This window comes from Pelodiscus sinensis, chromosome 4, assembly GCF_052426305.1.
Source record: "Pelodiscus sinensis isolate ZL-2025 chromosome 4, ASM5242630v1, whole genome shotgun sequence".
Classification (NCBI taxonomy): domain Eukaryota; kingdom Metazoa; phylum Chordata; order Testudines; family Trionychidae; genus Pelodiscus; species Pelodiscus sinensis.
The window spans coordinates 87,746,879-87,761,235 of record NC_143055.1 but is presented as its reverse complement, the minus strand read 5'-3'; the positions used below and the strand labels follow the sequence as shown (position 1 = coordinate 87,761,235).

At 40.1% G+C, this 14,357-nt stretch overlaps 1 long non-coding RNA gene across 2 annotated transcripts in view; it reads left to right on the top strand.

Annotated features, from left to right (window-relative positions):
• Nucleotides 1–5,348: 5,348 nt before the first annotated feature.
• The window catches only part of LOC149524542 (uncharacterized), a 189,563-nt gene continuing 180,554 nt past the window's right edge, over nt 5,349–14,357 (top strand). Inside the window, exon 1 of one of the 2 annotated variants that reach the window (XR_016349460.1) lies at nt 5,349–5,832. This is a non-coding gene — a long non-coding RNA (uncharacterized LOC149524542). The remainder of the gene's footprint in view (nt 5,833–14,357) is intronic. The other variant, XR_016349459.1, reaches the window with a different exon arrangement.

Below are 14,357 nucleotides of genomic sequence, written 5' to 3'. Positions count from 1 at the left end.
TTTATCCCTCTAATATATTTAAACAGTGCAATCATGTCCCCCCTCAGCCTTCTTTTGGTTAAAGTAAACAAGCCAAGCTCCTTGAGTCTCCTTTCATAAGACAGGTTTTCCATTCCTCGGATCATCCTAGTGGCCCTTCTTTGTACCTGTTCCAGTTTGAATTCATCCTTCTTAAACATGGGAGACCAGAACTGCACACAGTATTCCAAATGGGGTCTCACCAATGCCCTTTATAATGGCACTAACACCTCCTTATCCCTACTGGAAATACCTCGCCTAATACATCCCAAGATCATATTAGCCTTTTTCACGGCCATGTCACAATGGCGGCTCATAGTCATTCTATAATCAACCAGGACTCCGAGGTCCTTCTCCTCCTCCGTTACTTCCAACTGATGTGTCCCCAGCTTATAACTAAAATTCTTGCTATTAATCCCTAAATGCATAACCTTACACTTCTCACTATTAAATTTCATCCTATTGCTATCACTCCAATTTACAAGATCATCCAGATCTTCCTGTATGATATCCCAATCCTTTTCTGAATTGGCAATAGCTCCCAACTTTGTGTCATCTGCAAATTTTATTAGGACACTTCCACTTTTGGTGCCAAGATCAGCAATAAAAAGATTAAATAAAATTGGCCCCAAAACTGATCCCTGAGGAACTCCGCTAGTAACCTTCCTCCAACCTGACAGTTCACCTTTCAGTATGACCCGCTGTAGTCTCCCCTTTAACCAGTTGCTTATCCACCTGTCAACTTTCATATTAATCCCTATATTTTCCAGTTTAACCAATAATTCCCCATGTGGTACTGTATCAAATACCTTACTAAAGTCGAGGTAGATTAGATCCACTGCATTTCCTTTATCTAAAAAATCTGTTACTTTCTCAAAAAAGGAGATCAGGTTGGTTTGGCACGATCTACCTTTTGTAAAACCATGTTGTAATTTGTCCCAATTGCCATTAGCCTCAATGTCTCTAACTACATTCTCCTTCAAAATTTTTTCCAGGATCTTACATACTACAGATGTCAAACTAACAGGCCTATAGTTACCCGGGTCGCTTTTTTTCCCTTTCTTAAAAATCGGAACTATATTAGCAATTCTCCAGTCAAATGGTACAACCCCTGAGTTTAGAGATTTATTAAAATTTTTTGCTAATGGACTTGCAAGTTCATGTGCCAGTTCCTTTAATATTCTTGGATGAAGACCATCTGGGCCCCCGATTTACTCCCATTAAGCTGTTCAAGTTTTGCTTTCACCTCGGATATGGTAATATCTATCTCCTTATCCTCAGTCCCATTTGTTAACTTACCATTATCCCTAAGATCTTCATTAGCCTCATTAAAGCAAAGTATTTGTTCAAATATTGGGCCATTCCTAGATTATCCTTAACCTCCACTCCATCCTTAGTAATTAGTGGTCCTACTTCTTCTTCTTTTTTTTTTTCCTATTTATATGGCTATAAAACCTTTTACTATTGGTTTTAATTCCCTTTGCAAGGTCCAACTCTACCTGACTTTTAGCCTTTCTCACTTTATCCCTACATGCTCTAACCTCAATAAGGTAGCTTTCTTTACTGATCCCTCCCATTTTCCACTCTTTATATGCTTTCTGCTTTTTCTTAATCACCTCTCTGAGATGCTTGCTCATCCAGCTTGGTCTAACACACCTGCCTATAATTTTTTTCCCTTTTCTAGGGATACAGGCTTCTGACAGCTTCTGCAACTTTAACTTAAAATAATTCCAGGCCTCCTCCACTTTAAGATCCATAATTTCTTTAGTCCAATCAATTTCCCTAACGAATTTCCTTAATTTACTAAAGTTAGCCCTTTTGAAATCAAAAACCCTAGTCTCAGATTTATTTTTGTTTATCCTTCCATTTAATTTAAACTGAATTAGCTCATGATCACTCGAGCCAAGGTTGTCTCCTACAACCATTTCATCTATGAGGGCCTCGCTACTCACCAAAACCAAATCTAAAATAGCATCCCCCCGTGTTGGTTCAGCAACTACTTGATGAAGGAATTCATCAGCTATCACATCTAGGAAAATCTGAGCCTATTACTATTACTAGCACTTGTTCTCCAGTCTATATCTGGAAAGTTGAAATCTCCCATGATTACACAGTTTCCATGAGTATTTACTTCATTAAAAACAATAAAGAGGTCTCTATCCATATCCAAATTGGATCCTGGTGGTCTATAACACACCCCAAGCACTATCCCAGGGGAGGATCTGATAGTTTTCAATGTGATTTTTGCCCAAACGGACTCTGTCTTCTCCATTCCATCACTTTTTATTTTTTTACGATCTACCTCATCTTTGATATACAATGCGACTCTACCACCTTTACCCTTATTTCTGTCTTTCCTAAACAGCACATACCCTTCAATACCTGTACTCCAGTCATGCCTAGTATTCCACCATGTTTCTGTTATTCCTATAATATCTGGTTTCACTTCCTGGACCAATAGCTCTAGTTCCTCCTTTTTGTTACCTAGGCTCCTTGCATTGGAGTACAAACATCTTAATTTTTGCTGTTTGGCCTCATTCACATTCTTTACCCAATTTGGCACAGATGTTATACCTCCAATATGACCTATTAGACTAGTATCCACCCCACCCTTCCTCATGTTCATTCTCCTACCCCCAGCTATATCCTTTCTTACTTCGTTTTCCTCCCTCTCAGTGTTAAAAGCTGGCGTAGAGATTACCTTGGCATCTCCCAACCATCTCCCCCAAATTCCTAGTTTAAAGCTCTCTTAATAAGTTGAGCCAGCCTCCATCCTAGAAGTCTATTTCCCTCCCTACTTAGGTGAAGTCCATCTCTAGAGAACAGTCCTCGGTCCATAAATGCCTCCCAGTGACCATACATCCCAAAGCCCTCCTTATAGCACCACTGCCTAAGCCATCTATTGATCATCATAATCCTGTCACATCTTAGTTGCCCTTCTCTAGGAACAGGCAGAATCCCACTAAAGATCACCTGAGCCTCAATTTCCTTGAGCATCCTCCCCAGCCTAGTATAGTCTCCCTTAATTCGTTCCAGCGAGAATCTAGCCGTATCATTTGTTCCTACATGAAGGATGATCAATGGATTCCTTCCTGCTCCCTTAATAATTCTCTTCAACCTCAGTTCCACATCTCGTATCTTAGCACCTGGCAGACAGCACACCCTTCTATTCTCTGGATCAGCTCTGGTTACAGGCCTATCTATTCTTCTCAATAAGGAGTCTCCAATCACATAGACCTGCCTTTTCCTAGTGACAGTGAAATTCTCTGGTCTATCTCTAGCTTCCTCTGGCTGCAAATCCTTACCATTCCTATTTTCCCTTGTAATCCTAATGCTCATTATTGGTGTTGTCTCCATTAAGTCTTCCCTTTTATCTATGGGACTAACCACTCTTCTCTTCTTCCTTATCCTTCCATCTTCATTATCTACCTGCTGTACCCCTTCTTCATTTTCCAACTCCACATACCTGTTCTTGAGCTCTAGTTTTCCTTCACTGACCCATCTTTTCCTCTGCCTGGTCCTCTGAGTCACATGCTTCCACTGTCCATTTTCTTCGCACAGCAGTCCCCCGTGAGGCCCTTGATCCTGCTTCCATCTGCATATCTAAGCTTTCCCCTTTAGCCACATCATGCCTTTGCCCCATTATCTGCTCAAACCCCCTTCTAAACTCGACCAGAGTTTCCACTTGCATCTCCAGTCCTCGGATCTTTTCTTCCATCAGCTCTATCAGGCGGCACTTCATGCAAACAAAACTCCTTTCAGGTATCCCCTCCAGAATCATGTACATACTGCAGCTACCACATCCAATCATCCTCCTTGTGTTCTCTACTACTTGGGCCATGGCCACTAATGCCTCTATGTTTTATCTACTTTCTCACCAAAATCCTATTAGTCCGGTGAACACAAAAACAAACCAAAACACCCCCTGCACAGGAAAAACAAACTCCAAACAAGTCCCACAATCCAAACTCCCTTTACAAACTCCCACTCAAACTCCCCTGTTTACAGCTCTGTTTGCTTGGCTCCTGTGCCACTGCAGCTATCTGCATAATAAATCATTATTTGCTTCTCCACCCTCAACCTTTTATACGTCACAATACAAATATACTACACAGCACTGCATCCCATGGCTGATATTTCAGCGAGATCTTAATAAGAAGCCTCATTTTTTATTCTTCTTTTCACTGAATAGCTCCACTGAACCCATCAAACATTACATTAGAACTACTTCCCACCATTCTGCCTCCTCTTGACAGTTCTGTCAGATTCATATTGAATGCTGAAGAAATCTTTACTAACTGGACACAATTTTCCTTACCAATTCAGAAATATGAACACTCTCATAACCTACTGCAAATGCTTCCCATGAGCACTCAAGAGCAACGGTCATGACAGAGTTTGATGGGTGGAGTGTACTTTTGCATCTGTTATCTTTATAGGAATTCAAAAGCCTTTTTTGTCACAGCTGCCATGATATCATTATTCTTGGGTGTTTAATGGTTCAGTGAAGAACTACTATAGTCTGCTTAAATGGGCAGAGTGAGGTGTTGCTATTTACTATTTTTAGATCATTTACCCTTTCCATGCTTGTCTGCTATACACGCCCGTGTGCTATTACATTCATGGCAATATTTTATTTTATTTTATAATTTATGAGACAGTGCCAACACATTCTGTTGACAAATATGAAGAGCAAGTCCCAATATGTTTATTAGCTGAATAGATTATTTAATATACCAATAATCAGAAATCAATAGGGTTAGGAATCAGACTGGTCCATTATATTCAGTACAATGTATACACATTTCTTTGTCAGCTTCAGTCTACCCTTGAATGAAGCTTCATACTTGCATGACCCAAACCAAGTGCTATGGGAGTGAGAAAACTGGCAGTTTCAGATTACTGTTACAGGATTGTCTACTTTGTGTATGTATGCATCTGTATATGTGGTTCCTGTGAAACAAAGGCATGGGATTACTTTGGATGATCCAGTGCATGATTAAATAAAATAAAATTTCTTCTAGAAAGATGGCACTGGATATATACAAAATCTCTCAAAGTCAATGTGATTTTTTTGAATTTCAGTATTGCAACAGCATTACAATAGTTTTTATTGAAGTATTGGTATTTACACAAATTCACATAGTTAGATATATGCAAAAGTTTCTGCATTGGGAATTATACTGAGTTTATTACATGAAATGTAGACTGAACCTTGAATGATTTTATGAGAATCTGGGAATATTCTTGGTCTTTGCTCTCTGATTTCCAGCTGCCAGCTCTCAAGCTGAAGCACAGGAGTTAGGGTGGCATGGTATGAAATTTCCAACCTTACATCTGCACTACTCCTCGTAGGGCACGGTAGGGGTTAATTGCAGAAGAACTTTGTACGTGGGAAGTATAGGGGTGCTGAAGCATGCATTCCCCCCTTCCCCTATATCTGATGAACCAGAAGCAAGCCTCTAGGAACACATACCATTTAAGATAAGCAGTGGTGTCATTGTAGCAAAAAACATGTTATAGACAAGGGCAAGAACATATAACAATCTTATTTACCCAGATGTACTGATCATGTAAACAAGGTCAAAGGACAAGTTGTACCAGATCAATAGTTAACAGCTAAGCCATCAGCAAGTAATGAGTAACCCCTGGAAATTTCCAAACTGCAAAATAAGGTAGAGACACTGTATTTAAAGCTGCACCACAGTATGCAATTAGGACTTCACCGATGGACTCTGTACCAGTGCCTTGGAAGCCTAGATGACCTGCTGCTCATCCACAGCTGAAATGGAGTCCCCAGCTTGCAGAAGGGATGTAAGATGCCACTTTTCCTATCATGTTGTTCTTTTAGTTAAGGGGTACATCTGAAAACTGTCAGGAAATAAACTGCTTGCATTTGACATATGCAGCATATTTTGTACTTAGAGAACGCAGTGTCAGACCTGAGAATTACTCTTGCTGGCAACATTTCGGCGCAGCGAGCAGGGTTCTCTTGGTACAAACTCGCTCAACATGTGGAAGAAGGGAAAGCAGAAGGGTGAGAGAGAGAACAGGGTAGAGTGCCAAATTCCAGGCTGGCCGTGAACATCAGCCTGGGGTTCGGTTACTCAATTCTGGTATGATATAAGGTCTGCTGTGCAGTTTGAAGGGGAGCTAGCTGAAGAGGTCAGTCCTGCTGGTATCCAAAAGGTGCTGGAGGCATTGGAAGTGCATAAGAAGGATAAGGGGGTGCGTCAGGCCGGATGGATATTCCTAAGCGCACTCCGCAGTGTATATGAAGAGAAGGAGGGGTTACGGCAGGAAATGGCACAGTTTAAGGAGGAATTGGACAGGATTAAAGCTTTGTCAGGAATACAGCAAGCCTCTTTAGAGCATGCCCAAAAACAGACAGCAGAAATGGGTCAGAATTTGCAAGTTATGGCTGTCCACTATGCCAATCAGAAGTATAAGCATAACCGAGACCACCAGCCTTTGCAGGCGAAGGTCTGTGCACTCCAGTCCAATGATTGGGATCCCGCCACATGGGATGGTGACATCTGGCCTTCATCAGATGATGATGACCTGCCTCAGTCAGATCCTCGGGATCCACAGAAGGGGTTGGACTATATAGATCCGCCTCCTTCAGTCCTTTAGTCTCTCAAGTGTGTCCCTTAACCGAAAATGTGACCACTACTCTCTTCCAGGGTGGCCAGATACAGCTCCCTCAGACTCGCCAGAAGGTGAAAGACTTTACCCAAGCTGAGTTAACAGATTTTGTTGGTTGCATGAGACAGCAGCCAACGGAAGAACTAGATACTGGCTAATGTAGTAGAATTGCAAAAGATGGGGGCTCTAACATCAAACCCTCTCATTAACCAGCACATTCGCACCCTACCACCAGGTGGAAACAACCCCAGCCTAATGGAATGTGTTTTATTGGGAGGTAATGGCACTGTACCCAGACCATACCACCTGACCCAACAAGAATAGTCAGTGGAAAACACTTGATGAGTCCGGAAAATGTTCTGGGAGGAAGCAATGAAGATTGGCATGTATGTGGCCAACTTCACCGGCCCTGACTCCTTTCAGTTTTCCCAGGGGGTGGTCACGGCTCCACCACACTAAAAGGGGCCCTTGCTAGTGATTCTGAATCTTCCCTCACCTCTCCTGTGGGAGAGGTGATCTTGTTACTGAACACCCTCACTGAAATGGGGGATGACATGGGACTATTGTGTCCCCACTCAGCTGAGCAAGGAAACTCCCCCCACCCCCCCGCAACCAGGCACTAAGGGAAGGTGGGGCCGTAGAGATATGTTCCTGGCTCTGCTGGCTGCCGGGGTCTCCAAAACCTTGATTGATAGAAAGCCTACTGATTACCTGTGGGACAGGGTCTGCCAACGAGGGTTGGATAAAAGAGGACCACCCAAACCTGCTTCTGCTCCCCCAGAGGCTAGGAGCACTCCCACTGGATCCTGGCCACTAGCCACTACCACCGTCTGCACTGGGTCCTCCTCCCCCGCCTTCACAGCAGTGGCAGGCTCCCCACTAGCTGAGAACTGTTGCACTTCCTCACACGTTCTCAGACACTTCCCAGTAGCTGCAGCCAAAGCCATGGGCCCTTTAGAATCGGTGCAGGAGCACTGTGCAGCACACTCTGGCCAATTTTGAAGATCAGCGGCGGGGGAGGGGGGACCCCACCATCCAGGCAGTACTGGGGGCTGGCTATCCAGCCTCAACCCTTCCACCAGAGGCCCTGCCCATTCTGGGAGCATGGAACCGGACCACCCCTACAGTGCCCTGAGTCCCTGCAGTCCAGTCAGCTCCCCTGCAGGGGGAGACCAGATTTCATGTTCCATGACATAATTTTCATGGCCTTGAATTTGGTATGGTTCTCTCATGTGCTTCATTCTCCTTATTATCATCTCCCCCGGAGTACAGTGTTCTATTTTTGTAGGGTTTTAATTGTATTTGGTACAATGTATTTATATTAGGGACAGCAGGATGAAAAAGTATGTTTTGCAGTTAGAGCAGAAAATAGTAAGGTTTGTGATATTCTTCAGTTCCTATGGCAGTTAATTCTACAGTTTCAGGCTAGCCCCTGAGAAAGTCTGGTCTGTGGCACAGATGACCTTTATTCTTATGGTAGAGAGCTCCATTGTTGCAGAGAGATGCAATTGCCCATTATAGCCATCATTCTAGAGTCAGTATGCCTTCCAGTGCTTATCACTCTCAACTCTCTTGCTGGCAGAGAAAAGTTGTACCTACCTTCCAATAAATCAGTGACAATCTGATGCATCTTTGGTAAGATGGCAGTGTGTAGTAGTTTGTATTTATGTGGAAGCAACAGTTAAATTCCATGAAATGGAATACCAGATAGGCTCACAGTATAGCTTTATAACTTTTTTTTTTATATTATGTTGAATCTGTATGGCTGTGTCTACACTGGCATGAATTTCCGGAACTGCTTAAAACGGAATACTATTCCGTTTTCAGTTTTTCCGGAAAAGAAATGTCTACATTGGCAGGCTTCCGGAAAAGCGTCTGTGGCCAATGTAGACGCGCTTTTCCGGAAAAGAGCCCCGATCGCCATTTTCGTCATCGGGGCTTTTTTCCGGAAAAGACTACTGGGCTGTCTACACTGTCTCCGGAACAGTGTTCCGGATAAGGACTTGTGCCCGAGCAGGAGCAGAATAGTTTTTCCGGAATAGCATCTGATTTTGTACAGTAGAGCATCGTTGCTTTTCCGGAAATTCAAGGGCCAGTGTAGACAGCTCGCAGCTTATTCCAGAAAAGCGGCTGATTTTCCGGAATAAGTGGCCCAGTATAGACACAGCCTATGTGTTGTGCGGGAGGTGCTTGGACAAGACTAAGTACCTTTCTTAAAGAATTTAAATACCATTTGCTGGCTTTTTTATGGCTTCTTGTTAGCTTAATTTTATTTGTTGACAAATTTGTTTTGTAACGAATGGTAGTAGTAATGTAGGAAATGATCTAATATATTGTTGTCTTAAAGATTTCATGAATTTCAAAAGTGTACTGTTTCATTATGTTTTACATGGAAGCTTGTTGCTCTGGTTTTATCTAGTCTGAATGTCTTTGCTATTTTTTTGGGTGGGGGGGGAATTCAGGTCTAATGGTATATAAATTTAAAGAGTCCATAGTTTTCTGTGGCTTTAAATGGGGTTATTGGTGCTCATCAGTTCAGAAAATCAGCATTTCATCAGCTATTTCCATGCTTCTGCTATGTTGTCCCATTAAAATTCTATAAATCATTTTAATCAGTGATTTGCAAATGTGGAATGTTGAGGATGGATAAAATCTCTATATTGTAACCAATAATACTGCATCTGATTAATTTTGATTTTGTAATGGATGTCTTTTAAATATCTAGGGGACTAGTTACAATAAGGATACATATTAGAATTGCTCAGCGAAAGAGCTTAGTTAAAATGTTTAACACGCTTTTCTAATTCTTTATATTGTAAGTACTTTTATGACACCCATCAGCATTGTATCAAAGCATATAATAATTTTTAAAATATTTATTTCCCTCTCATATAACTGGTGTAGGAAAAAATTCTTTATTCCCATTTCACAGATGTAAAACAGAGGCAGAGACTGAATGACTTCACCAAAGTACACAGGACATCTGAGAAGAAATAGGAACTTGAATCTAGGTCTCTCAAATCCTGGGCTAATGCTCTAACCACTGGACATCTGGACCACTGTTACATTATTTTAATAGTTAGACCTAATTACCCCTTAGCTTGGTTTACATTCACATGATAGAATGTTCAATAGTCTTACAAATTGCCTTTAGGAACCATTTCTGCATGTTGTATAAACTGCAACAACATTACATGCTCATATGATTTGTTTAGAAATTATCAACACAAGTAGCATAAAATATTTCACGACCAAAATAAAAAGACTAAAAGCTATTCTGGTTTACAGTGGAGACCTGATTGTATGAGTTTTAAAGGGAACTCTCGTAATGTGGCCTCTATGTGCAGTTGTGTACACAAACACTTGCTAACACAGTTATTCACTATCACGTGTCCATTCAAATCTGCAAAATATTTAATAGCAGTTTAATATAATCAGTTTAGAAATGCAAATTCTAAAATATGAATTCAATCTAGTGTAAACACAAAAACAGGCCAGATTGAGTCCTTTAACAAGCTGTTATAAGTATAGAACTACATTGTAATGTGGACTATACATCTGCACATGGAAACAAGAATTCTCATTTGACCTTGTTTGAGTCCTGGTATATGTGAGGCTAAAAAGGCTTACACTAAAATATCTGCTTCCTCCCATTGTCTGGAGAATTTGGTTGATGAATAGGAAGGAAGGACCCAAGAAGGGACTGAGCTGTGGTACTTTCCCCCCATCCATTAACACACCAGCTAGCACATAAGATGTAGAAACATCCCATAGATTGCCATTCCCTGGTGCAAGATGAGAGCTAGGCGTGTATATAAATATGCATATATACAGTAAAATCTGTGTTATCCAGCATGCCTGGGGATTAGAGTATGCCGGTAACCTAAAAATTCTGGTTATCTGAGGGGGGGGGGGAACCGGGAGCAGTGCGGGGCCTATAGGGGAGGGGTACAGGAGCCATACAGCCTGGTAAGGGTGGTTGTGAGGTGGAGATGGAAAAGATGACAGGGGCGGCCTGCTAGGTAGGGATGCAGAAGCCACGGAGGGGCTGGCCTGCCGGGGGTACCATGAGCCATGCGGGGAAGTCGAGATGCTTGCGGCTTGCTTCCGGGCTGCCATTCAATCCTCCCCCAAGTACGTGCTGCACGCTCTTCTGAGGGGAGGTCCAGCTCCAGCACTTAAAGGGACAGTTTCCTTTTTTGCTGTCGGTGTTTGTGTTTGTTTTGCTTTTCTCAGCATCAGAAATTTGCCAGTTTCTACAGATTTCCTGATGCTTATGTTCTGGATAGCACAGGTTTTACTGTATGTATATAAAAGGCCTACCAATGCTACTGATAAGAAGGGGCAGTTCATGTGTCATTCATTGCCCAAGGCCGCAGTGCAATGCATACAGAATACATTTTCACATTTCAAGATCAGAATATGTTTAGAAGTCAAAGGTAAGGTATAGGGTAAAAAATAATCCTCTCAATGGCTAAAAGATAAAAGGATATAAGCACATTTTTGTTTTAATCTTGACAGTTGAAAATTAATAATGCTAAAATCAATCTGAGATATCAGCACTGAAGAACTAGTGTTAACTCATATTTGAATGATTCATTGATGACCAAATACATGCAAATATGGAAGATAACAATTTATCACAACGTTTAATAAATGATCAACATACTAATATTTCTAGGTCTCATTCAAAGAGTTATCAATACAAAATATGCTGAAAATGGAAAGGTGTTCTGGTAAGAAATATGGCTTCTGAGTTAAGTGAAATGTATACTTTTCAACATCCTCCAGTAGCTAGTATTAATGTAAAATTATCACACTTTTTTATGGGAAATAAGCAATTGCTTGAACTTTCTGCTGTTTGGCTGAACGAATTTAACAAAATATGTTGCAATACAGAATATCTAGTTACTAGATTGCATTTTTGTTTTACAGTACAAGGGGGGGACATACCCTAACAAAGTACTTAAATGTTTATAAGCTGAAACATGTTTCAGTACCATTTGATTAGAAGTTAATACTGTAGGTGATCTATCAATATCAGTGAGAAATGTGTTATCCTTGCTAAAATCATAAAAAAATTTTTTACTGGCATTTAATAGCAAACATGAATCAAAAAGTATTTCTGAATTTTATTAAAATTCTGTTAGAGCTCATTTATAACAGAGGACAATGAAATGCTTATGGAATATAAAGTGGTATAATCAGAGAAAAGATAAAGAGCTCCCAACAACATGTTCTATATTGTTAATATAAATGGAAAATAAGATTGGACCAAGATAGAGCTCTGCAGGACTGCCTTAGTTTTATTTCTCAACAAAATTTTATTGCTATCTGATTTGACACACTCTTCATTTGATTGAGGGTCTTGTCTTGAAGTCTTTACTCAGATAATGCACAGGGAAAATTTCTCTTGACAGCAATGGGAGTATTTGCTGTAGATGGACTGAGGATTTGCAGAATGGGCCCATAGATAGCTCTGGAAATAACTTAAGGAAATTCATGTGAGTTTGAGGGGAAAAAAACCTTTGAAAAATAAAGAAATGTGAAAAGTGTTGATGTCTTGGCTTTTTTATTCTTTCCTTTTTTTGCTTGTTTTCTTCCATTTTTCCACAGAAAAAGGAGAGAAAAGGGGAGGGAGAGGATGACAAGTTATCAAATATTAAATAAAAATATATACTATATTTTAAACATACCACTTCTAATCTTTACCCCAATATTTTCCTATTAATTGATTTGTTTTCTTAGTAACTGTTGATAAGTCATGATTTTCAGAGGTGACCAATGTGCCATGACTAGAAATGTGTTTTATTTAAATTCAAACTTTACAATGTTGGTCCATTGCTACTGCTGAATCTCTCTTTCTTTGGAAGATGCATTTTATAATACTTAGATGACAAAATCATTGTTTATTGTTAACAGTAAGAACAAAAGGTGGTTGGGAAACAAATGTCTTAGGTATGGGGGAAAACAACAAATGAAAAAAAAAATTCATTATGCTTGCTTCAAAATGTTCTGGGCATTTACTAAAAAATATTTTGTTTTTGTTTTTTTACTGAAAAGATTGGGTTTTGAGAAACAGGTGTTTCCTGAAACTTTCCACTTGGTTAAAAAAGTTATTTTGCCTTCTAACAGCCCTAAAGAACCTCTATAGATTGTTCAATCTCTTTATAAGCCTGAGTTGTTTCTAGGTGTGCCTGTGACTTGAACTAGATTTCCATGTGCAATTTTCTTGCACCGTACACAGTTTTCTTTCAGTATGCAGTGAGCAGAGAAGCCCCTGGAGACTTGGGATGGCTGATCAAATGCATTCAAAGAAATTACCATATGCTTGTTGACATTCTACAAGCAGTTAAGGAGGGCAAAATTGTGGAGCAAATTACTCACTGAAAATTATTCACTGAACTTAGGTAATAAATCTATGATGTCTTCTATCTTCCTCCTGAAGAATCTTGTCCTTTGGGGATCAAGCTATTTCCAAGGTAGTTAGTATTGTGGATGCAGTCATGAGGATGAACATCTATTCTGAAATGTTTAAGACAGTTTGCTTTATTATTTGAGAAACACCCCACTCATACATAATTACTGTTGGCGATATTTAAGCACTTTAATGCAGAAGAATGAATTTTAGTAACTTGGGTGCTGTTTATTCTTTGAGGTTTTTTCTGATCAGTTAAGGATTTCCACTATATTGTGGTGGAACTGTAAATGGATAGCATTAGTTTCAAGAAACACTGGAGTGTCACATTCTGGTGGAAGAGAGGAAGGCATCAGGTATACATAAAAACTTCAACTGTATTCTTAGTTTAGAATAAAAAAAAGTTTCCTGGATTAATCAAACAAAGTCCTATGTGAAGAACTTCAAAACACGGGTATAAATTTAGTTTGCTGGAACAGCTTGTCTACAAACTGCTTGTCTTCTGTAGATTTCTGCTTTTCAGACTACCTCTGCTGTACTGGCCCATTACAAACAGTGAGCCTTCCAAATATTAAGTACATAGAAGTCTTGTGTGTCCATGCCCATGAAGTTTGAGTAGTAACTTTGAAGCCTTGGGTATGTGAGGGGCAAGGTAAGGACAGCAAGGTGTTGAGGTCTGTAAAGTATCTTGAATTTTGGTTTGAAAATCTTCTGTATAGTTTGACTGCTTGTTACTTCCATTTGCACTTCTGCCCATGTAGCTTATGAGTGAGTGAGTATGTATGTGTGCATGTGTACACACGTGTATGATGATGTCACCAAACCTGATTGTAGCATAGTAATTACTGAGACCACAGTTTAATAAACTATGTATGTAAATTCTTTAGATGTAAGGGAATGCTTAGAGTGCACATCTTCCTGGAGACTGACAATGTAAAAAAATACTATTGATCACCTACCACCACTTGCCATAAAAAGGATAATACTGATGTTACCAATTGTTTGAGCCATCAAATATGACATAGTGCCACCTACTGGTATACAAGTTAGATTTATTACTGGATAATAAAAGTATGATATCTAGTTACACATGGCACAAGGAAGAAAGCTTCCACCACTCTCATTGAGAGACTGATCAGGGACTAATAAACCATGCAGTTTATTTATTTTCCAGAGTCAAAGGAATAAATCATATCAAATATACAATTTAAAGAGCTGATATTCTATGTTGTCTGTCTCTGCCTCCAATCCCTTTTGAAATTATATAACTGATACC